This window comes from Orbicella franksi, chromosome 4 (genome assembly GCF_964199315.1).
Source record: "Orbicella franksi chromosome 4, jaOrbFran1.1, whole genome shotgun sequence".
In the NCBI taxonomy this organism is placed as follows: Eukaryota; Metazoa; Cnidaria; class Anthozoa; order Scleractinia; family Merulinidae; genus Orbicella; species Orbicella franksi.
The window spans coordinates 29,130,846-29,157,300 of record NC_138148.1 but is presented as its reverse complement, the minus strand read 5'-3'; the positions used below and the strand labels follow the sequence as shown (position 1 = coordinate 29,157,300).

At 38.0% G+C, this 26,455-nt stretch overlaps 1 pseudogene across 1 annotated transcript; it reads right to left on the bottom strand.

Annotated features, from left to right (window-relative positions):
• Nucleotides 1–1,936: 1,936 nt before the first annotated feature.
• Nucleotides 1,937–9,012, bottom strand: LOC145485147 (uncharacterized; annotated as a pseudogene). The gene is made up of 2 exons (XR_014049149.1): nt 6,912–9,012; nt 1,937–3,415 (listed from the first exon to the last, which is right to left on the bottom strand). The product of XR_014049149.1 is annotated as an uncharacterized LOC145485147 (transcript).
• Nucleotides 9,013–26,455: the final 17,443 nt, after the last annotated feature.

The window sequence follows — 26,455 nt, the reverse complement described above, 5'->3', positions numbered from 1 at the left end:
TTCGTCTTTTGTTCGGCAGTTGCACTGTTTGTTGGGTTGTTGTGTTGGGGCTGTGTTGTAATCGGAGAGGAGTGTTTTGTTGTGTGACGAGATAATGGATTTCATGTTGGGCATGCAGGAGTAGCTAAGCTTGAGCGTGTGTCTGTTGAAGATCTTGTTAAGTGGGTGGTTCTTTGGGAAGCATTTGTCGACTATGTGGAGGAACTTCTTTCCTAGGTTGGTTTTTACGTTGGAGTTCCATGGGGGATTGTACCAGGTGATGTTTCTCTTGCGGTTTCTCCTCGGTGTTTGTATGGGCTGATGGTTGTATGTCAATTTGTAGGTGTATCCGCTTTCATTTAGAGCTTTTTGGTACGGGGGTATGGCTTCGTCGAAAAACAGGTCTGTAGCAATAAAACGATGAATCACTCCTGAAGTCCTGAACTACATTTAATGAATATACTATGCTCCTCTAAGAGTTGAGCGCTTTTTGAAATCCATTCACCACAAGGAAATAGAATTTATATATATATATATATATATATATATATATATATATACAATGTGGGAGGAAAAACACAAATAAACTACAAGTTCATCCCTACAAGCCTGTTTCGTGGTTGCCCACTCATCAGGGGATTTAATAAGAATAATCTTTACCACCGTTTATATACAATATAATTTACATAATATATGCAGCGCGAAATTTAACGGGTTAGTTGTTTCGTAGGAGGGCTTTGTTTCTGTGGCGGCAAGATGATACGAGTTCATTACGTTTGTTAAGTGTTCATTACGTTTGTTAAGTATATATATATATATATATATTTTTTTTTTTTTTTTCTGGAAAGTACATTTTGTGCTTTTCAAATGAGATATAGTAAACTGCATTGCTGTAAATACTTGGCAAGATATTAAATAAAGAATACGATTTGTTAAACTTGCCGGACGTTTTTGGCTCCGCTATACAGAATGGAGTTAACGATTTACTCTGCTCGTGATATTTGAAAATCCCCGCAAAATTGCACGCGCCTTCAGGCGAGTGCAGTTTGAAAGAATTTTCAAATTTTACTAGCAGTGTAAATCCTTAGTTGCTCGAGCTGAGTAGATGAACCTCTTTCGAGTGCTGCCGTTTTCAAGCACGTCGAGCTCTACTCTCACCCCAGAGGCGCAAAAATATACATGTGCTTCCTTTGTAATTACAACTGCAAATGGTCAGACGTTCAAGTCTTCGCGGATAAAGACTATAAACCGTACGCCCCGTCTCCTACATCTTCAGTGTTACGTGGTTAGCAGGGAATATTAAAGAACCTACACACTTATCGAAAAGAGTAAGGCAAGTGTTGTGGTCTCACCTTGTCTCATGGGTTGGTGCTTTACATGGGGTTAACCTCATTGCACCTTTGTGCGAAAAATTTCTCTAACTATGACTAAGTGTCATCACCTTGCACACGATGGCGCAATTTGTTCTAAAAATTGAAAAATTGTCCCATATCATAGAAATGGCGCGCTTACGGTCTCCGTCCCCGACTATGGCTCCTGGTTACAATCAATAAGAATACGACTTGGACGGAATATATTCCCCTTAAAAACAGTATAATGTCAGCTAACACCTTGCTTTTAATCGCCGTATTAAACAGTTTTTATATCTATACGCTAGATTAACTTTTTATAACAGTCTCGTTCTGCCGCTATTTTATTACGCCGACAGTGTTTGGATTGACAAAAACAATGTTAATCTAATGAATCACCTCCAAGTTATCCAAAATAATGCTACAAAACTAATAATTCTAATAATAAGTTTTTTCAATAAGATACTACTAAAAATACTTTTGATCTAAATTTACTGACTTTAACTTTGACTTGAGCGATAAGCAGCTAATTTCCCTAATTGTCGAATAATTCATTTTTTTTTCTAATAAGACATATTTATTAATCACGTTGTCAGATTATGATAGCGAGTTGCCTTTATAAAATGGTAATGGTGCTTCTGAAAAGTTAATTTATTGTACACAATCTTCAGTTACACAATTCCTTATTTGGCATTCAGCTTTCGCTTTTTGGTCAATGTTGATCTTATTGTGGAACATATTAACTAGCCACTTTTGAAATGAGCCCCCTCCAACTACAAATAAGCGTTTTCCAGACGACACAATATTCATTTCCACAATGGCCACAGCACCATGATCAGTAAGATTGTAAGTTGAAGGCTGAAAAATAATTGGTTTTAGAGGCGCTAAAATACTCATCAATGACTTAGCGTTTTTTCGGGCACGTATTGCAAGTCCAGACAAACTTCCATAGTCTCCGAAATCGGTTGCTAAGAAAAGCGGTATGGGAACTCCACTAGCATTCTTGTACCTTAGCACTCGCCTCGTCAAATTTGATATACACTTCTTGACCGCTACACTATTGCTAAAAGTAATTCCAAACTTTAGCATCTTTTCCGCGCGAACGCGCACAGAGACAAAGAATGGGCCAAGACTTTTTGCGATAAAATCTCGTGCAACTTGAAGGAGTCTTGCACTGAAGAAAATGGCAACGTCATAAACGCAGATACGATGTGGTACAACTGCTTCCAAATTAAATTGTGCTCGATACGATCTTGCTCTAGTACTTCCTCTCCATTGAGCCAAGCCAACACATGGTAACCCCTCTATGACGTCAGTCTCGAATTTTTCAACTGAATTAACCGCAAACACATTCATGCAAATTGTTCTTTTAGCTTTCAAACCCCAAAATGTGTTTCCGTGGCGAGTGTTGCAGGGAAAAAATGCCCGCGTGGTTCGATTATATTTTTGACTTTTAGTTAGGTTCGTGTAATTAAAATGCACCAGTACATCCAGTTTTCCTTGACAGACGTCTTGAAACTCTTTCCAGCTTATAAGCGTACCATGGCCGCTAGAGCGAAGCGTGTGATTGAGCGCAGACACGTTATAGTACAGTGCGAGTGTTTGAAAACCCTTCTTTTTGGGTACGCCGTAAAAACGCGAGTCTTTTACAAATGGAAGGACAACTTGTCATCCACCATACGCAGCAAGGGCTGTGAGATCAAGGAAGCTATTTGTTGCCATTGTCAGTTGCTCCCAGTAATCAAAAGCGATGAAAATCTTTTTCCCGGGCCGCCACGCACTTTCCTCTTTCTTTGTTTGGGGAACTGAACTACTAGACTGGTTAGTTGCCCTGTGCCGAGTAAGTGATCGATCGTAGATTTGTATGTTTCCTTTGTCTACAACACTGGTTCTTTGTAGATAGAAGGCGCAAATGACCAGTGTAGCTCCACAGAACAGGAAAAATAGTTTCAGAAAATATTTATTCAATGAAAGCCAGGATAGTGATATTTTTGTACCCTGCAAGGGGGACTGTTCCATCTTTTCCACCTTGTACCACGGTGAGGCTTTGAGTTGGCGTGTACGTCTGAGAGCTGATTCGTCAGTATCTAGTATTGGAATAAAAATATCTTTAGAATCTACACATATCTATTTTTGTAGGCAGCGTGGTCGAGTGGTTAGGGCGAGGGACTTGAAATCCGGTGGTCACGGGTTCAAGTCCCGCTCTCTTAAGTGTCGCCCCCTCTTTCTCGGTGGACCCTACTTGAAATCCTCGGTCATGCTTGCAGCTAGCCAAATGGTCTGGCTCCCGCCATTTGGGATTTTAAAGCCTATTATGTTTATTTCCAATATTTCTTTCATTCAGTTTAAGTGTCATGCCTGAAAACTAGCTATTTGTGCCTGAGTGCATCGACCACTATTAACATTCAACATTACATTAACATTATTATTCGACGAAATTACGCCATTAACCATCCACTTAAAACCATTCACTTAAAACCCCCTACAAGCCGCTCAGAAAAAATCGAGCATAAGAGGATGGAATTACTCCAAGTTTGTGTTTCTTTGTTTTTATATTTTGATAACATTACGCTGTGCAACAATTTCTCGGCAACGTAACAAACTGACAATGCGTAACGCCTTTTAGTATCCCGCAGAAAACGTATTTAGGCTCCCAGTAAGACGTCGTCTCCAAATTCGACAACACGGAAAATTATGAATATTTTACCAAAAAAGCATAGGCACGCAATGTGTGCGAATGTCAACGACTTTCCCAGATATAAATTCCTTTTTGTCGTGCTAATAAACGTGCTAATACATAACAGCTGGAGGAGTTGCGGATAAATGCATGCAAATCTAGTGATGAAGCTTTTAAAGGAATTGTACGAGGTTAAGAGTATAATCTATATATAATCTGTATATTCACCACGGTGAACACATACAACACAAGTCCAAGAATTCAATGCTCTAAAACGAAACTAACTACAAGTAACATATTTTGAATCGATTTGATCTGTTGTTTTAAATCAGGAAATGGTGAGTTATATGAACATATCTGATCGGCGAAAGCTTGGAATTAAAAGAACAGTAGCTTAAGGCCTCAGTCGAATCGTCTATTTAGTAACCGACTAAATCAAGAAAAGTTCATAGAGGTCATGCGGTGCCGTTTGGAAACTTAACTTACAGTGACAGTAGTGTTCGCGCCACTTTCTCCTACATCAAGACGATCCCACAGTACGAAAGTTTCAACAGCAAGCAGTGCGAAAGCATGGAGACATCATAGGAACGCAAGCTACAAATACGTGCGCTCCGAAGGGAAGAAGGTCAATGCTATGTCACAGAATGGATAGCGAGTAACGCAGCCAATTAGAGAAAGGCATTCGGGATAGAACGCTAGTACATTTAAACTAAAACTCGACGGAAACAGAACTAGTGCGAGCTGTTGACGTAATGATGATGCGAGCAAAGCGAATTTACATTTTGACGATCAAAGTAAAGAACTCATTTTCTTTTTTTCGTCGCCGATTATTCTAAAAGAAATAAAAACTGGAGAAAGCTAAAGAAACCCAGAAAAAGTACAACTGTCTACTAATTAAACTCAATGACACAGCAACTGGGCGAATGAAGTACCTAAATTGCATTCCAGGTTTAAATTGTTCAACCAATGGACGATAAAGTAGGAAGATTTTGCGCTGGCGAGCATTCCAAGAAACGGTTAAGTATTAAACTACATAAGGAAACCACAGTGAATTTTATAAATATACATACATTTTCAACAAGATGATAGAGAACGCAAACATTGAAAACAGACTGTAAACAGTACATGTTAATTGATCAGTTAACTAACTCCGCATCTCTTAAACAAGCTATAAATGTAAAGAAACCTAAAAAAATGTAAAATTCTCTGCCAATTTACCTTAACAAGACATGACATATACCTTAATCTGCTCCAAGTCTAAATTATTCACTCGGTGGACTATAAAACTGGATGACTTAATGTCGGTGAATCTATGGGAAGCAGATTATGTCTCGGCGTACGTCCTAAGAAAGGGTGCACAGAGAATTGTAAAACAATAAAAATGCAAGCAAGATATAAATTCCCAACCATATTTATTCGTTGTAATAATGGGTGAAAAGTTAATGGTAATGTTTTGAGAAATAAGTGTTGGGTCATTCGAAATATAATATTGGAATATTTTAGGTGTTTAAAAAATGTTGCCTTTCTTATCGTTGTTGATGTGTACGCAGGTGCTACGTTTCCTAGGAACTAGTTCTTCAGCGAAATATGTGTAAATTACTTGACTGTTGTTACACTGGAAATGGTGCCATGTAATCTAACTATTTTGAAGATGTAGTATCTACTTAAATAATTTGTTAGCCGATTCTTGGTAGGATGCCTTGGTACATTCATGTTCTGCAAGCACCGTTGCTGCGCTGCATGTTTTCGGTTCAGCTGCGTTGTCCAGCAACTCGTTTGCTTACTCGCGGGTGTCGATCAAGAAAATGAAATAAAAATTGAAATCTAGATTTTGGAAGCGCTCTTTTTGGAATTAGTCGCGTTAGACTCCTTAACTTATTTTCAGTCTCCTGTCCAATTTTTCAGTCAAACCTTGCCCTTTTTACTGACCTTTTCAGGGAGTTTGATAGCGATGTTTAATTAATGTATTCCTAGTTCACACTTCTACCCAAATAAAGAAAAGATTCCTAACAATAGCAGCGGCACCTCATTAGAGGATGTTTGTACCAAGAGCACGTCCAGTTAATGAGATCGATAGTTTTAGCTGGAAATCCCGCCCACGAAGCTAGGAGTTTGAAAACCCATTCCTTGTAACACTTATGTTGTATGAAATATTTAACAACAACTTTTATCTTTTAACTTGGTGTTACCCTAAACTTTTAATCGGTAAGAACGAAGATTGTAACTTTTATATTGCTCACGTTACCTTATTTAGGTCAATCACTTAGGAAGAGTCGGTTAAAATCAAGGTAGAAAATGTTTTAGTCAACCTCGATAACCTTGTAATTGAAGCTACGACAATCACAGACGAATCGAGAAGTGTCGGGCTTCGGAGAGAAGTATTTTACGGAGAATGCGACCACAGAAGGCGATGAAAGTTCCGATTAATGCTCGTTTATTTCTGCACAACGTATGTTGATTCTCGTAAACTGAACATAATGATTATATAACTAAATAAACTAATGTGAACGTACAAAGCCAAAAACTACACTAACTATAACCGAAAAATAAGGTATAAATAAAGAAACTAAAACAATTTTAAAGGTTAAACTTGCATGCTGAATTCATATTTGGAGGCGGAACCCGCTAGTTACATAACAACAATACTACAAGAAAATACATGCTCCGCACGATAAACGACAGAAAAATCTAACAAAATATGCAAGGTATAAATGCTGAACAATAATTTCTAACAGCTAGGGACCAATACACTTGAAATAAATGCACGAAATCCTAGCATTTGCCACGCTGGAATGCTCCTAACCTAAACACGTGGTCCCTCGAGAAACTTACTAAAAGCTTAATAATCGATGGAAAGCGAACCTAATGGAATATAACTAAAATAAACAAAACAATGAAACACTTACATATCTTTTCCGCGCAGTAATGCCTCTAGCTGGCTTATAAAGGTCCATAAAATTCGACGATGATTCCTACAACAACATAACACCGACGATCCTCTAACAGAAGTCCGACAACTAAGCAAGAACGTGACATGTCCCAAGAGTCATAGCGCGGCGAAATAGATAAATAAAAGAAAAACAAAGGAAACACCGGGAATGAAAGGAAAACTAAATACAAAACCGTAACAAACCTCGAAGGAAAATATGCTAAGTAGCTTGGTGCGCAGTCGCAATAGAACCTTATTCGAACTGCGCATGACATTACGTTAGCCTAATTGACAGTTCGACATTGATTTGATGGATGACGTGGTTGTCCCTTTAAAAGGAACGTGACGAGTTAGCTCCTTGTAGTTGTAGTACTTGCTGTAACCAGTCAAGAGTAGCAGAAGAGGACGTTGTGAGTATTGTACCGAAGTAATCAATAGTGGGAATAAAAAGAGAAGCAACCTAACAAAGAGTGTTGGAGTGATCAGCTAATTTCCCCAAAGGTCGCTTCAACAGAATTCTAGAGAATGGAACAAACTGATTACATGTAACGCCTTCAGGCATGCTGCATAAAACCTAAAACTTAAGTCGCATTCGGACCAAACTGATCCACATTGCCAGTACTTATGCAGTTTCCGTATCATTCAGCAACTGAAAGCATTGCTATTCCCTCTGGAAGGCATTTTTGTTCATCACAGTATAACCTGGAGCAGTTATGTCCAGCGAAACAGTGTGCCTCCCACAAACATGGCTAGAAGAATAGCGCAATGGCCTGACGCTAGACAACTTAGCCTTGTTCAAGTTATCTAGATTCTACATTGAAATTGGACGTGCGCTTAAATTATTCGCTGTTGAACCAGCCAGGCTGGACACAAATCGCCGATCCCACAGCGCAATTCTTGCAAAAATGTATTTTAATTATGTAAAATCAAAAGTGAAAGCGTCTAAGGTAAGAGAAACAGATGGGAGCTTTCCTCAGTTTATATTCTTGAATTAAACCTTTGCTCAATCACGTTTGCCAGATTTATGAATTCCAATTCTACTCTTCGAGGCGGATTTAAAAACCTGCGAAATATCATTGGAAAATATTAGCAATGGAGAGCATTCCTAAACCCGCATTCCACAGTATTTGTTGATTATGAAGTTATCAGTTTGTCAGTAAGCTTGATGAAAGTTTTAGACTAGATAGGAAAACTACGGAGAATTCACACCATACATTTACAACAAGACTGATTAGTAAGAACGCCATAAAGATCAGACTGCAAACACTAAATATTAATTGCTCAGTTGATTTACACCGAATCTCTTAAATTTGCAAGCGCTAAAAACCCGGGAAAAGGCCCGGGAAATCGACTGCTAATTTAACTTTATGAGACATCAACTAAGCGAGATATTCTACCTTAATCGGCTCCAGGTGAAAATTGTGCTCTTCGACGACTGATAAAACTGATATCTATGGGAAGTAGATTTTGCGCCGTTGCGTATTCTACGAAACGGTGCACAGAGAATGGAACAAACTGATGACGCGTAACTTCTTCTGGTATCCCGCATAAAACATATTTAGGCTCCCAGTAAGACGTCGTCTGCAAATTCGTCAACATGGAACTGATTACGAATATTTTAGCAAGCAAGCATAGGCACGCAATGTGTGCGAATGTCATCGACTTTTCCAGATACAAATTTCTTTCTGTCATGCTGATAAACGTGCTAATACATAGCAGTGAAGGGAGTTGCGAATAAATGCATGTAAATCTAGTGGTGTAGCTTTTAAAGGAAATGCACGAGGTCAAGAGTATGATCTATATACAATCTGTATATTCACCATGATAAACACATACAACCTTTTTTACGACATCTTAAATATTTAACGCAACTTTGAATTATACAGTTGCATGTAGTTTATAAGGTTGGGACTATGCTTGTATTTTTTCTTGTGTTTTATGGATTTGCGGGTTTTTTTATTTTTAATAACTGCCCTGTCAGCTGATCATGAATGCTCCCAAGTCATTTTATTATAAAATGCGCAAAGAGCGAGAGGAGAGCAGTATACAATGTGATACTACCTTCAAATTTTCCTTTACTCCTGGTAGAAAGAGTTACGCCCTTTCGCTTAATTAAAACACGGGTTTTCTCTTTGGAGTTTGAAAAAGTAAAAACTATGGCTATCTATTAAATTTAAATTTTGATGATCAAAGTAAAAAACTTGTTTTATTTTTTCCGTTGATGACTTTTCTAAAAGAAATAAAAACTCGAAAAAGCTAAAGAAACCTGGAAAAAGCACAATTGTCTGCTAATTTACCTCGATGAGACATCAACTGAGCGAATGAAGTACCTTGATCTGCTCCAGGTGTAAATTGTTCACTCGATGGACGATAAAACTGGATGACTTAATATCGGGGAATCTATGGGAAGCAGATTATGCGTCGCTTGCATTCTAGGAAACGGTTCAAAGAGAATTCGAAAGAATGGAAGAAACTGATTACGAGGCATCCTGCTTAAAACCTAAAACTGATTGGACCAAACTGGTCCACATTGCCAGTACTAATCACAGTTTCCGTAGCATTAAGCAGCTGAAAGCATTGCTATTCCGTCTGGAGTTGATTTTTGTTCATCACAGTATACTCTCCAGCAGTTGTGTCCATCGAAACAATGGGCCTCCCACAAACATGGCGAGATAATTGCAGCGGTCTGACACAAGACAACTGAGAATTGCGGTTCAAGTGATCTAGATTCGAAATTGAAATTGCCCAATACTGCAAGTATTCAATTCCCCACGTTACTATAAAAGCACTCGGAAGCTACCTCAGAACTGGATATTCGTATATTTTAGTGTTCAACAGACGGTCTTCTAAATATACCTACAGAAAAAAGTCGACCCAACTCAATATGTGAGTCAGAGAAAGTTGTCAAATTTTTGAGTAATTTCTGAAGTCTCGTAATTGGCGGTCTTACTCCACTTTCTTGACTTTCTGTAGATTACCACAAAGTGCGTAAGGTCTCTCTTGGAGAAAATGTAAAATATTATCACGAGAAATAGATGACATTCATTACTGAACATTAAATTTCTTCTCTGTTCAAGGTAATAAATGAGCATGCATTTCTTGTCCCGATTTTCACTGTTCTTAAATTTATACACATTTTCTAACTGGCCATACCAGTATTATAATAGTCTGAAATAAAAGATCTGTACCAAGAGCTGTGCCCTTTTCCACCAGCCAGGCTCGATACAAATCTCTGAACCTCACAGGGCGCTTCTAGTATAACAATATAATACAATTATGTAAAATTAAACGTGGAAGTGTTTTGGTAAGCGAAAACCTTACTAACTGCTTGATAAAATGGATAGAAAATTTTCCATAGTTTATCTTGTTAAACTAAACTGTTGCTTAGTTCACGTTTAGCGACTTTGTTAATTCGAATTTTGCCTCAACACAACTGATGGAGAAACCAGCGAAGTCTCAACGGCATAATATCATTAGTGAAAACATGCATTCCATAGCGTTTGGTAAATGTGAAGCTAGTACTGAGTCTTTTTCAAATTATTTGACACTAATCTTGATGAAACTACTTACGTTAACTACAGAGAATTCGATAACGTACATTTACAACAAGATTGACAAAGGAATGATTCTGCAAGAGCCACAACATCGAAAACAGACTATAAACAGTAAGTATTGACTAATCAGTTGATTAACTCCTCAAACATGTATAAACGTAAAGAAACCGGCAAAAAAAGGACAATTTCCCGCTAATTTTTAAAGAGAAATCAACTAAGCAACAAACACTACCTTTATCGGCTCCCGGTGAAAATTGTGGACTATATTGACGATGAAGCTGGATGACTTGATGGGAATCTATACGTCGGAGGGCATTACAAGTAGCGTGTACTGAGAATGGAACAAACTGATCGGGCGTAACGCCTTGGAGCAGCCCGGAATAAAACTTAGACAGGCTCTCAGTAAGACCGCAAGCTGTCGTTTCCAAATTCGACAACACAAGAAATTATGAACATTAAGCCGATAAATAAATGTAGCACGGTTTTGTTTTGGACTTTTTTAAGACATATCATGGCGAACAAAAATGGAACTTTAAAATGCGAACGCCATGTTATTATCACCGTTTGTATATGGAATATGTATAATAATTGGTTGATTATGAGCAGTTTACCAGTCGTTTTCAAGTTTATTGTAACTAGACTTGATCAGAGTATTAAACTAGATATGATAAACACCGAGAATTCGATAACTTACGTATACAGCAAGATGACAAAGAACGCAAACAACGAAAGCAGACTGTAGACAGTGGACAATGATTGATCAGTTGATTTACTTCACCTAACATGCTATAAACGTGAAGAAAGTCAGAAAAAAGTACAACTGTCTGCTAAAAGTTTACATTGTGAGCAGATGAAATGACCATATGCAGTACCGTAATCGGCTCCAGGTGTAAATTGTTCACTCGATGGACGACAAAACTGGATGACTAAATGCCGGAGAATCTATGGGAAAGAGATTATGCGTCGCGTGCATTCTAAGACACGGTTCACAGAGAATTCGAGAGAATGGAACAACCTGATCATGCGGAACGCCCTCAGGCATCCCGCAGAAAACCTAAAACTGAAGTAGTACTCGGAAAAAAACTGATCCACTGAATTGGTTTACATGGTACTTTAGGAGATCGCCGCATCCAGGATATGTTAATCACAGTAATTAGATGCTTTTAGAAAAGAGTACCTATCCCTAGAGTTAACTAGTCTTAATGGAAAAAAATATGCACAAATATGCTCTATTTACCAAGGGTGGGCAGCACCAAGCATGGCCTGAAGTCTTCCCGTTGCTTTGCGGCAAAAACATATGGAACTCTCTGTCAGAAACAACACGCGTTATGGCCGGAACTTTTAAGGATTCGTCGCGTGAGGTTTTCAATTTAAATTTAATTACACATTTTTTTATATAACTGTTTAAATCATCATACTCTTGGATTTGTGAATTTACTCACATTATTGAGAATGTTAAATTTTGTATCTTTTGTTTCATTTTATACACTTACATTTTAACTAGTTTGTATTTTTTTTTTTGTTTACTTGTTTATTAATCAATGTATATTAATGTTATTTTAATAGTGGGCTTCCTGCGACGAAGCGTTTTAGCTAAGTAGAGTTTGTCACTCTAATTAAAGAATTATTACACCATTATTATTACCCATTGAAAGCCTTAGCATATCTCATCAGGGAGTCGATTAAAGGGAACATCAAGGTCAAAATAATCCAAAATATTTTTTTGCTTGCATTGGATTGGATTGGACATTACGTCAGTCATATTTTTTGCAGACTTTTGAGATGTCATATGAGTCATTTAATTGAATGACTGCCCTTGCTACCAATAGTCCATCCCTGATTGTCCCTTGTGGCATCATACTGTCCTCTCTTCAATTCTCGTTCGGGTTTACATAGTTTCTCTAAGGAAAACTTGATAGCTTTGTGGAAAGTCTCCGAGTCAGCCGAGGAGTCAGATGCCATCGTGAACTACACGTTCACGCCTGCGCAATTTAGCCGGAGGAAGAAGAACCATGTGATTGAAAACACTCTACCCCAGAGTCCTTCGTTTCCCGTTCTGCTAGGCAAGGGTCACGCAGGCTCTCGGAACGTGACTGTGCGTGTAGCAACTACGTACTTCTATTCATACTAACTCTCGGGGTTGTCACGTGCACGTTTACGCTTTCTTCCTACAATCTTTCTCGAAACAGCTGTATACACGTAATCAACGAGAGTTCGATTTAAATTTGGAATGAAAACTTCTCATAAAAAAACATCAGTGTCAGATTCACTAAAGCGATGTTCTGTCTCGATTCATATCCATGCGGCGCCCTTGCAGCAATACGCACGCGTGCCACACACGATGACGCGATTTGGTTTAAAAATAGCAAACTTTATATCAGGGGAACTATCTCGTCCATAAAAATGCTTCTTTGTCGCATTTTATGTCCCCTATTACAGCGTCTGCCTTGTGCGAATTTAAGAAAGGTTTCGTCCTTCTCAAACCTTCTGTTTTTCTGTTTTTTTTTCTTTCTGACTTGAACTAGTACTTGAAAAGAGCCAAACATTTCCTAAGTCTAAATTAATTTTGTCAACTTTCATATAATGTCCTAATGCAATCAAACTTGTTTATTCTTTTTCGGAAAGAATTCAATAACGTGGCATCCCAAAATTCCCATGGGGTCCCTTTGATTTACTTTATTACTTGCTGTTTTCATACATGATGGAGGCAGGAAAAAATGTTTTTGAATGATTCAGCCTTTATTTATTCCATTGTTACATTCAATATCCGCACCCATTACCCGCTTTATTCAGTTACTTATTCAGTGCTTATTGTGCCAACTAATCATTTTGTTACTAAGTTAAGGCTGTCATTCCATTGATGAGACATCATTGCCGTCATCATTCGCTAGAAGAAAAAAAAGAGAACTTGCAATTATCCAGGGTTAGACTCCAGTGTGATGTAATCGACTCTGTTGAGGATCCCCGTCGTACTGATATCATACTGATTATGCATGCGGGATTTCGTAGGCTTCTTGATAAACATAACAAGCAATTTTATGTGGCAACATGAGCACAAGGCTATTTAAAATTCGACCTTTGTCTTAAAATATAAAGTGGTAGCTTATAAAATGTAAGCTACCACTTACGTCATTTGTATACCCAGTTGAATACGTTTTTCACGCCAACCAGTACACGGTACGGGTGTGCAATCATGTTTAAAGGCAAAACCTCCTTCTTTCACGAGGATGCTTAGTATTGAGAATCATTGCAGCCTTACATCAGTACGCCCGGTGTGTTAAATCGATAAAAACGATAATCGATAACAATCGATAAAAATCGATACAAAATTTAAAAAAATTGTATGTAAATTAGTAAGCGGTGTAGATCACCGAATTTTAAACAGTTTCTTGTTAATCATATTGATTAATCGATTTTCTTTTCTTAAATTCAAATGCGTCTTTTTTCCTACAGTATACTATGAGTAGCAAAGTAATAAGCTTTGTATCGTGCCACTGTTGTAATTTTACAATATGTTTAATTTCATTGTGAGAGCAAAGAACATAGTCAAGTATAGACCCTTTTCATAAATGGCTGCTAATTATAAATTCTTTTGTAAGTATTAAAATTAGCCTGACTAACCTCGTTTTTGAGTTGATAATTCGAAAGAATTTTTACTCCCAAACGAGTTTAGTGAGGCTAACTTAAGATATCATGGTAGGTGGATTTTTACGAAAAATGCGAAAAATCTTTTTTTGGCTGTTCAAATTGAGAAGACTGAGATAAATATTTTGCAAAAAGAGTGGGGGAAAGGGCTTTTTTACTTTTTAAGTTAAAGCAAAAACTATTTTTGAATATTATTGACCCCTTACAGCGCGTTGATACCTCTAATTAAAATTCACCGCCAGCCAGTGTCACAAGTAACGCGAATTGCGGTGTGATATTTCATTTGTGCACGCGAACTGTTCTTGATCTGGTTGTTTCATCGCAAGTTGGCTTTCGTTCTTATCAAATTTTCTGTATGTCAGGACGAAAAATTCTTGCTCATTTTCGTCTTCGAAGAGGCCGAAGAGGCGAAAATCTGGTAGAACCCACAGGTTCAGCGTCGAACAAGATCTTTGGCTCTGAGCGACCGTGGGTCGCACGTAACCAAGAAGAATGGTTGAAGGAACTCGAGGACACTAGTCCCGCCAATGAAGTTAAAGGACAAAACACAACAAGTGCTAGTCGCACGAAATTGTTGTAGAACGGACGCGATTCCGAATCTTCCACAACTAGAGAGTCAAGCGCAGATGTAGATGACGACAATGTAGACCTCGAGATTTCCTCTTTTTCATGCTTTTTGGCTTCACGAGGCATGGTTTCAAAAAATGTCTGGGGAACGGAGGAGTCTAAACTTAAGCAATATAATACCAATGCCGCCGACGAAATCTTTTAAGTAAAGATCACGGCAGTTTAACTTGTAGTTTTTCCCTCCTCGGACGACTTCACTGCGATGCGGGTTTCCGCCCCAGAATATTAGTCGTCTGTTTATTTCAAGTTGTCATAACCCATTGTTGTGGTAAATTGACCCATGCGAGGAGGGGATTAACGCCAATTCATACAAATCTCATAAAAGTTTTTTAGTGTTTTTCTCGATAAAATAAAACTGCATATAAGGATGAACATGTTTAGTTCGTTTACGCGCGTCTTCCGATGGAATTGGCTGAAAATCGGCAGGTATGTTCTAGGATACCTCCTTCAAAAAACTGTGTCGGGCTTTCTTCAATTTTGCTTCCGTTTCAAAGTTATGGCCTCTTTTGTAGAAGGAAACGTCTGCATTAAAAATATCATAGTTTAGGAGGGTGTAGAAGAAAATCAAACCACATCTGGAAAATCGCAGACACGATTTTTGAGGGTAATGTGTGAGAGAACATTTCCGATGTAAATCGCGCCACTCCGATAATTCACGCGCGGAAGCGAACCAGTTTAAGCGAAGCAGTGTTTCTGGGTATTTCTTTTAATATCACTGCGACAATAACTTTTTAGAAAATTTCAAAGATATCTTTTTATTCTATAACTATTAAGCTTTCAGAAAATGTATAGGTTGATGGGGTTTTCTTTCAAAGCGCCAGCGTCAGAGCGCGATTTCCAAACACTGTCAATCCACCTACCACGATACCTTGAATGCAAGCAAAAGAACGTTAAATTGGCAGCCATTTTTGAAAAGGGTCTATGTGTGAGAGTACTTTTGCGTCCCCATTCCTTACCCATACATTCTAAAGAAGATAGGGAAATGTTACTGAGGATTTATATATAATTCCATCGACATGAATGCTACGAGGATATATTCCCTAAACTCATACCTATATTCAAGGGGGACGGCAGTTTCGCAGCGCGCTCAGAAGACTTCGCATGCGCATCTTCGAGGGCTGTAACCAAGAAAACAATGTTTGTTTGTCAGCCATCAAAGTGTCGATCCCACTCAAAAACTAAGAATTTCAGTTTGTTGAATTGCCATGTCCAACGACTCAGTTAAAGAAATAAATGATAAGAACAAACAGTCGTCAAGCAATGGATGAAAGGGACACTCACCTGCAGGAATTTGCCTGGCAGCAACTTCCAAAATGTTCTTCTTGAATTTGTCAGGGGCACCCAACGACCGTTTTCTCTCTAATGCTGTTAGATGCTGTTTTAGGCTTTCTGGAGTACTTTTAAAGCTCTGTAGGTTAATTTTAGGTTGCACTAAAAAAATTTGATCTGTTCGGATATTCTAGGGGAACTTGAGTATTCGCGAATTTATTAGGGCTTTTTTGTCCATTTCGCGAAAACCTTAGGTCTTATCGCCTTTCCGAAAATGATAGCTGACCTTTTTTCGGTACTCAAAACGACATTTTCAACAGTCCGAAAACAACAGACATTAAATTTCTCATGTCACGAAAGTTCGAGGTGCCAATTCTCTCAAGAAAATCAGAGGGGATTAAAAGCCTTCCGAACAGATAATTTACCGAAACGATCCGTTGGGTGCCCCTGATTTGTTTGGAATTTGTCCTTGTACGGTAAGAGTGCCCCAAATTAACAACCTCAGGCACAAACAAAGCTTCGCTTCCATAGCTTTCTTTACTAAGAGAGAAACTTTGGAGACTTAGGAGAGGGGGAAAAAAGAAAATGAGCAAAATACTTGCGATTTAGTCCATGAGGACTCAACCCCACGTGGTATCTTGTAACTTGGAATCCAAAAGCACTGTTTGATGTCCTACCTTTCCTTGGAACTTAGAACTTGTGAGGACGGATCCTGGCGAGATATGTAGGACTTTCTTCATGCACTGACGAAGACTGCAGGCCGGTGCTCTTATTTATTCCCAGTAGGTCACGTGTATTTCATGGATTTCCGTGAGGCCAGCGTCTTTTGTATTATCAATGACAATGCACGCTATAAACATTCCTGTGCGTTAACATGGTTTCACTGACTACCAAACCATTTAATGTCTGGTGCGCTAATATTTTCTTATCTCCCTCAGGCCAAAAGCATATTTTAAGTTACATCTCTTAACAGATAAGATGTTATAAAATCCCCGGTTTCCTATTCCAAGTATTTTCTTATATATTTGATCCTTCTTCTAAAAGCCGCAAAGTGTAACAAAGATTTCGCAAGGAATAAAGAGATGCCCCTTAGTCAAATGAAAAACGTTTTTATAATTACAAGACAGTGATCGATAATTTGATCGGCGTTGAATATTCTTAACAATATTAATTATCTTCAAAACGTGTCGAGAAAGTTCTGGTAATTTTAAAATTAAATTGTCGAACATTTTAAAACGCATTAAAAATTTTCTGTCCACAGAACACGGGAATTACTGGTCCGTTTTATAATTCCTGTTGGAGGAAGACGCATACCCGGGGTTTATCAAATTCCTCCGGTGTAAAGAACGTTTTCAAAAAGCTCCGTTTTCGTGACGGATTAGTGTGGACGGTACGTCTTACCGTAGAAATAAAGCTGCATTTTTAAATTTCTCCTCCGTTGTGTGGACGGGGCCTCGCGTTCAAAGATAATTTAACTGTTGTCGTTCTATCTTGTACAAGTCGACGAACAAAGCTTTTATTTGTAGTCAAAGCAATTATTATTATATAAAAAGAAGGTATTTTTACATGGCTTGTTTTCGAAGAATCACCATCGCGGGTTTGTTTGCTTCCACAACTTCCTGGAGTGAACGCAAAACAAGCGAGGGGAGAGCAATTCTGTTTCTTATGCACACAGACGGGACAGCGAAGCAAATACACAAATTGATTGTGATTTAAAGTTCATGGGAACAGGAATCCAAAGCGCGTGGCTTGAATATCCTTACTGCTAAGAGTGAAGTTGTGAAGGAAAAAAGCAATAGCGTAAACAAAGATTATGCACTAAAGTGAACTAGCGCTAGATAACTTGTACCGTAACCAGACGTACAAAGTACGTGAAACACTATAGAAAAGTCAGGTGAACGATTATTTTTCATGTAAGTTTTTCGTATTATTAGCTCTTGAATACAGTTGTTTTATTCCAATACGATATTTAATCTTTGGACTACCAGGCAGCTAGCTGGAATGCACACCAGCTTTAGCTACCTTTGTTATTTTGCATGTTTCAGCTATCCTCGATTAACGTAGTCACCACATCCATCATTTGCCGTTCGCTTTATCCAAGTAGATTCATAATTTCGTCCCGACATGTAAAAGTGATTGTAGTCATTGCGTAATGTCTTAAATCGCAGTTAACAGTTGAAATAAGAAAATAAACCCCATCAAAAACGATTTATATAGAAATGCATCGAGTTACTGGGAAAAATAAGAACCACTAAACTTTAGCAGGGGCACCCAACGGATCGTTTCGGTAAATTATCTGTTCGGAAGGCCTTTAATCCCCTCTGATTTTCTTGAGAGAATTGGCACCTCGAACTTTCGTGACATGAGAAATTTAATGTCTGTTGTTTTCGGACTGTTGAAAATGTCGTTTTGAGTACCGAAAAAAGGTCAGCTATCATTTTCGGAAAGGCGATAAGACCTAAGGTTTTCGGGAAATGGACAAAAAAGCCCTAATAAATTCGAGAATACTCAAGTTCCCCTAGAATATCCGAACAGATCAAATTTTTTTAGTGCAACCTAAAATTAACCTACAGAGCTTTAAAAGTACTCCAGATAGCCTAAAACAGCATCTAACAGCATTAGAGAGAAAACGCTCGTTGGGTGCCCCTGCTTTAGGTGCATTTAAAACAAAAACTAAACAATGAGAGTAAGTCTGTGGAATGCATTACGGAAATTACATTTTACTTAATTACGATAAACATGTCAGAAAAAGCCTAACTGAGATCGGGATAAAAATAGAACCATAGGATCATTCGAAATAACCTAATCGCTGATAACTTCGGCAAGAGCACACTCTCATTTTAGTAACATCTACGGCTTTCCTGTGACGTATTCAGAATTATAAAACTAAATCTAATGATCCCCGAGAGCTGCTCTAGTTGTTCTCGGATTCAAAATATACGTTAACATCAGTGCTACGTATAAATTGCAACGTATTTATTGCAAGATAGATGTTTGTTTCAATTTGATTTGATGTATACGTCCAGGGGCCCGTTTCTCGAAAGTCCCGAAACTTTACGGACTATTTTCGGGTGTCACGATTCCCTCTGTATCTCAAGAACGGGGGGCATTTAAGTCGTCAAACTTTACGGTCAGTTTGCTTTTTGTTATCTTCAAAACATGTTAAAAGATCGGCTTTCCTGAACAAGCGGTTGGTAGGTTCACAAATGGCTTTTCGGGCCCGAAAACCAAACGCGCGATAAACGGTCAAGAGATTTGACTACTTAGATGTAAACCACATTTAAATCACGTGTTGTCAGATACAAAGAATTGAGACGCACGTGCCGATTAGCAGAGAACATGCGACTGGTAAAAATCACTTCTTTCTTACGGTCTTTTACAGGTATATAACTTTTAACATCCATTTGTTCAAGCTATAAAACAAATATAGTAAGATCTAGATAGCAGCAGACATGTAAAGATTTTAAGGAAAACGACCAATTTTTTAAGTTTGCAAGACATGTTTCGACAGAGCTTCTGTCATCTTCAGTTGAATGAATGATTACAAAGCAAGTTGAATAATAAGTAGGCAAAAATGTTAATTAAGACAAATAGTAACAACAGAACGTGAAAAGGTGTAAGTTAAAAGGATAATTTTAGATTTACATGGTGTAATTGCTGATTGAGGGAAGGTAGTTCTTTTTGAAGGTAGTTCTTCTGCTTTCATATTTTAGATCACGCCACTACCAGCTTTCAACTCAAGATAAAGGAGGCTATTCATATTCAAAAAGAACTACCTTCCCTCAATCAGCAATTACACCATGTAAATCTAAAATTATCCTTTTAACTTACACCTTTTCACGTTCTGTTGTTACTATTTGTCTTAATTAGCATTTTTGCCTACTTATTATTCAACTTGCTTTGTAATCATTCATTCAACTGAAGATGACAGAAGCTCTGTCGAAACATGTCTTGCAAACTTAAAAAATTGGTCGTTTTCCTTAAAATATAGTAAGAACAGGTAAGGATTAATACGCATGTAAAACGCTTCTATCAAACGGAGTGAAAGCTTGGTTTGGAGAGCGAGGACGAACTTAAGGCTTCAGTATTTGCTTAGTTATAAGACACATTTTTCCTTTCTTACATCGGTGGATTTAACCCATCAACAAAACTGATGTCTTTTCTTTCCAATTTAATTCGTTTATAATATGAGCTTCTGCAGCAACGTGTGTGATTTCAAACAAAACTGATTTAGCAATAGTGGAATAACTGAAAATAACGACGGTTGCCATGAGGTAAAGCGGGTACTAACCTTTGCATAATTACTTTTAGAAGATGAGCGCGTTAACGAAAATACCTAATTCCTTGTTTTGACTGCCAAAGCTCTGTGTTAATAGGTTCCTATCCCCAGGGTCTTTTTTATTGGGAAACAGAAACAAACAGTTTAGTCACTGCTAGGTGAGGCTACTCACGATAAATATTTTAAGTTGGTGTTATTTGGAAGATATTTTGATTTCAAAATGTAAAAGCTATTGGCCAGCTTACCTTTTCTTGCGCGAAACATTGTAATCTATGGTGACGACGTAAAGAAAACATTAAACTGTAAATAATACAACTTATTATTCAGGAATGTTAATTGTTTGTTAATACCTGTTTCATTTTGAAAGGCAGTGTTTGGAAAGTTTCTAACATCATCTCTATTGAATTTTTCAGCAAATAATATCATTCTAGAGTTCCATTGCCTGTAAAGCTGGTGAGTTGATACTATCAGTGTTCTAAATTCATGTCCTTATTGGTTTTATTTTATTCACGAATAAGACATATTAAATGTTTCCCGCCAGCAATATATTGCTCTTGATCTCCGAAATTTTGGGAAGCATAGATATCGAAACACATCAAGATAAAATACCAGTTGAGAACAGCTTCCATAAAACTAAAGGCTAAGGATGTGCTGCATGTAGATAGCAGATTTAGCTGTAAGTCTAAATCAGGTCAATTTGCATTAGTCTGTACTCGCATTGCTGGGGAATTACTCCTGAGTAATTGGCGATGATAAAAGCTTCTGTCGAATAAGGGATTATAAGGATTATTATTTCCTTTGGTAGACGACATATTTCCCCAAAAAACGTTAGAACTGCTTACTGTATATTACTTATAATATATCTTTCCGTGATTCGTTTTAGAAACTAGAACATGCTTGACGTGTTCATGACTTGGACATAAAACGACAACATTCAACCTCCCTCTATCATGCCTCCTTTTCATTTGACGGCAGGTGTTTCGAAGGCCTACGATCAGGCAATTTTTCCTCGCCAGTATTTTAGCTTTTGTTTTCTTCCCTGTCGCTCAACATTTCCTCCAAACTCTTAAAGGGATTCAATAGGGTAGGCATAAAAGCCTGGCATGATCGTGGGATAAAATGACTCTTTTTTTTCTTCAATTTTCTCGATATATATCCTTCAATGTCCGAATATGAACAGATAAAGATTAAAAGCCACATATTTCAGCTAAGCAATACAAAAGCAAGTTGTACTCGTAAACGAAAACCAGTTATGGTTTTATTTAATTGTTTGCTTAGTGTAGTTAGACGCCTACTGGTTTATAATCGTTGCAAGCTTCAATGTGATGTGATAACATCAATAAATAATACGAGCTGCTTGTGACATAGTATTTGTAAGGGCATACAAAACTGCCGAGCATATTATTCGTTAGCCAGGTTTCTCTGCACTGAGAATCGAAATAGGTCTTTTTTTGGGTAGTCGGATGCAATCTTTTTTATTAAAATCCGCCCAATATTCAGTCAAAAACGATCAACATCGGTATCGAAGACTTTACAACACAACTATAACGTTACTAACATCTGAGGTATATTAATAGAAGGTTAGCGAAACGCAAATGTGAGGCTAATGTTTTTTCTTTAATTGCGAGCCTGAGAGGTATTTGAAATGAGAGTGCGAACCCTTCGCATTTTCGTTGCTTATCGTGCTTTGTTTGGGTTTCCTTATTCCTCTTGATTTTAGTCTTTTGACCAGCTTCTACGAACCAGCTGGAACTACAAATTCACCATAACACTACGTTATGATATTCTCTGGAACAGGCGGCAAGTTTTGAATTTCTGGAATCAGAAAATTTAGGAGAATTTAGGATTAGCTCTTTTGAGGAAATTTGAATGTATATTTGAATGAGATAAAATTTTCATTAATGCAAAAAAAATCGAGTTTCCGAGACAGCTTCGTGAAAAAAAAAAAGAAGAAAAGAAAAAAGAAAAAATCAAGATTGAGGCACGCAGATAACCGCTAAAAAAGAAAATTGAGAGACCCATGAAATTCGACTAAAATTTTACGATACCCAGATTATCATTTTTTTTGGAGGACCATTCGCCACCCCTACAAGTATAACTCTCGAAACACGCTAAAAGAGATCGGCTACCTAGACCGCCTGGAAAATCAAGATGGTCCGAGGAAAATCATAGACCGGCTATCTTATCCAGTTCGGCTAAAATGGCGCGAACTACTTGACAATATTATCCAGAAAGAAGCAAGAGATCCCAACTTGAAGGACATCACAGACTTCGTCGAGGCCGGATAGAGAGTGACGAACCATCCTATCTTCGAAAGATTCAAGGTGAACAGAGCCGATCCAGCAACTTCAAGTACAGCGGCCAGCCAAAAAGGGATGCAAAGTCATCTTTCTTGAAAGGCCAGGCAAAGCCACCCTATCTGTCACCAAGCACTCCAGAGAGGAAAGAATTGAAGAGTCCCTCATTAACAAAAATCACTGGATTTCGCAATGCAACGACTTCCAGAAATTACGTTTACGCGACCGATTCAAGTTTGCTCTTGCTAAAAACTGAGCTTAAATTGTTTAGTATCGGAACACTTTTTACAAGATTGTCCAAGGCAAAGCTTCTGTGGTGTTCAAGGCTGTACTAGAAATCATTCTTCCCATCTACACGAGAAAGAACGAAGTTAGGAAGTAACGCCATCGCAACCAAACCAGAGTAAATGGACTACAAGCACCGGAACAATCACAACCGCAAAGCAAGTAAGTAACGGCTACGTCGAAAGTGAAACATTTCAAGCATCCAGCGGCTCCTCTATTGTAGAACTATCAATTCTGACGGTGAAGGTCAAAGCAAGGGCCAAGACAACAAAGTGCTAACGTGTGCGTTTCTTGATTCCGGATTAAAACATGTTGTTCTGCACTGATGCTCTACTCAGAAAATCCGATGCCAATGCAGAGAAAACGACCCTTTCACTCACTACGATGCAAACGTCCAATAGAGCAATTGAATGCTCTCGCTTAAATCTAGAAGTTTCTAATCTCAGCGACTACAACGTGATTGGGTTATTCATTGTTTACTCTATGCGGCTCTTCCCGTATCATCCGACGCTGTTGGTACAAAAGAGGACGGGAGCCGGTGGTCACACCTAGAGAGTATCACAGTTGCCAATATTGAAGCAGAAATTGGCCTTTTGATTGGCAGCGACTTACCACAAGTACTGCAAACCAGGGAAAGTGAGGGAAAGCGGAAATGGTAGACCCTTCGCTATACGTATCGTTCTTGAATGGGTGTTAAACGGATCCCTTGGAAGGGCAGGGCTTGAAGAGCCAATTGCCAACTTCAATGACGCCAATGCTAACCTCGGGAAGCAATTTGAAGATTATTGTAATCTGAAAGACACGTGATGCCTACGCATACCCGCACCATTTAATTTTTCAGCTATAGAAGCTACACAAGGTCCGAGTTGTGTTTGGCTGCTCAGCGAAGTATTACAGTGGCACCTCTCTTAACGACCAGCTGTTACAGGGGTTAGGTCGCGATACCGACACGTGCTTGTTGCCTCGATGTCAAACCTGGAAGCAATGTTCTATCAAGTTCGAGTTCACCCAAGCGACTCTAACTATTTACGATTCCTTTTGTCAGTGACATTTGTTGAAAGTTCTTTAAAGTATACTGTTGGATGGTGTCATCGACGGGTAAGTGAACATATGTTTGATTTTCAGATCTTGATATTTTCAATGCTAGCAAACGAAACTCAGTCTCTTAACTTGTAGACAAATTTTAGACACTAGTCCTTTTATCTTGATCCTCGGCGATGTAAAGATTGAAATTTCTCAGTATAATTTTACTTTGTTGATACTGAAATTACAAGCTTAACTAGTGGGTGACTACCATGTTGAAGGTACTAGAATGATTCTATAAGGATTTGCCATTAAATGTAATGTTTTGATGATATATGACACATTTTTACAGTGAAAGCTTTCACAAAATCGTTGATGGAAAAAGTTTCGCCATAGTGAGATTAACGTGGGATGCATTCAAAGTCAGCTTGAATTAGTAATGCGGCCGTTTGGCATTTCATCGATGAGCAGATTAATATTTTAAAGGGGAAAATATCGACGCTCATAAAATATTCATTTGTCATGAGAGCTTTCGAAAGTTAATTTCAGAGCCGGCATCGTCATCAGTAATCTGTAAAGCAGAGTATTACACTACTTGGGAAAAGAAAACGACCTCCTAAGGTGCTTTTGAAATTAACCACACTGAATTGCGAATCTTTTACCTCTCTACCTTCATTTGAGAACAGCTCTACGTATATAGTTAGTATGGCATTGAACTCGAACTGACAATCTTAAAGACGACAAAAAATGCTTCGTACAAAAGTACGGGCTTCCTAGATTTCCATTTTATTTGTTTACTAATTAATTTTCGTATTCAAAGACCAGTAAAGAAAATCTGCGTCCAGTTCCCTCGTAGAAAATCATTACTTTTTTTTTGCCTTGAACTCTACAATTCTCCGCAGTCGCACGCTCATTAGCTAATCATTGATTTTTCGTCGATGATATGGATATTGAACATTTTAAAAAGTGATAATTTTTAGCTTGTTGTGTACAGTACAGCCCTAAAATAATGCATGTGCTATAAATGTGGCTGCACCTAATTTTTTTTTTAATAGCTACAAAGTATTAAGGTTTTCTAGCTAAATTAATATAGACTAGGAATATACTGTTTATAAACTGTTCTAACGCTAGGAAATCGGGATAATTTTTAGCTGAGCTTTGACGGCACTTCATTTACAGCTAAATTTACACCTGCTATGTTATATAATACCGTGACGTATTTCGCTAACAACAAAAAAACTACAACTACATCGACAATCTTGAGGACAACAAAAGCTACAACAAACAGCCAAACAACCTCTCACAACTTCAAAAAACTCAATTGAATTTACTCACAGTGACTTTCCTTTCCATTTAAGGGTGAATAGGGATAAACTAACGTTGATCAATCGTCTAAGGAAGGATAAAAAGGGCGAACGATTGACGATTACCGCTAATTCGTTTACAACAATAGATGAACACGACGGATTCCACCCGCTGTGGCGGTCCGGTTGAGAAAATTCAGCCCGCTCCAGGAACCGATCAGATTACTGGATTTGTTGAATTCTGCTCGCTCACGAGTTGAGAAAAAGATAATGTTTGTTATCGTCGTAAAAGGTGTGTGCCAATCCATGTGAAAAGGCGTGCTTTTCCGAAGGTATTCAACAAACCAAGTGACAAGTTAAAATAATTTTGCCAGTGAAATTTGTCGAAAGATCTTATAGAGCACTGTTTTGTGGTTTCATCAACGGGTAAGTGAAATAATGTTTGATTCTCAGATCTTGATATTTTTAATGGAAGCAACTAGCGAAATTCAGCCTCTTAGGTCCAAGACAGGTGCCATATTGATACACCAACTAGTCCTATTCTTTATCTTGACCATCAGCGAAGGGAAGGTTTGAAAAGTTTTCTTAATTTTAGCATGCGATTAGATGTAATGTTTCGATAATATATAACACATTTTTTACACTGAAAGCTTTCACAAAATCGTTCATGGAGTTTCGTCATAGTGACATAACGTAGAATGCATTTAAAGTCAGTTTGATCTAGTAATGTGGCGGTTTTGCATTTCATCAATGAGCAGATTGGTATTTTAAAGATGAAAAGAAGCCCATAAAATATTCATTTGTCACGAGAGCTTTCCAAGAATAATTCCAAAGCCGGGTTTGGCATCGTCATCAGTAATCTGTAAAGCAGAATATTACACTTCTTGGGAAAAGAAAACGACCACCTAAGGTGCTTTTGAAATTCACCACACTGAACTGCGGATCTTTTACCTATCTTCCTTCGCTTAAGAACACTGAGCTCTATGTTAATAGTTACTATAACAATGAACTTGAACTGGCAATCTTAAGGACAACAAAAAATGCTTCGTACAAAATTACGGGCTTCCTAGATTTCTATTTTATTTGTTTACTAATTAATTTTCGTATTCAAAGACCAGTAAAGAAAATCTGCTTCCATTTCTCTCGTGGGAAATCATTACTTTTTTTTTGCCTTGTATTCTAGAATGGTCTGCAATTTATCGCACGCTCATTAGCTAATCATTGATTTATCGTCGATG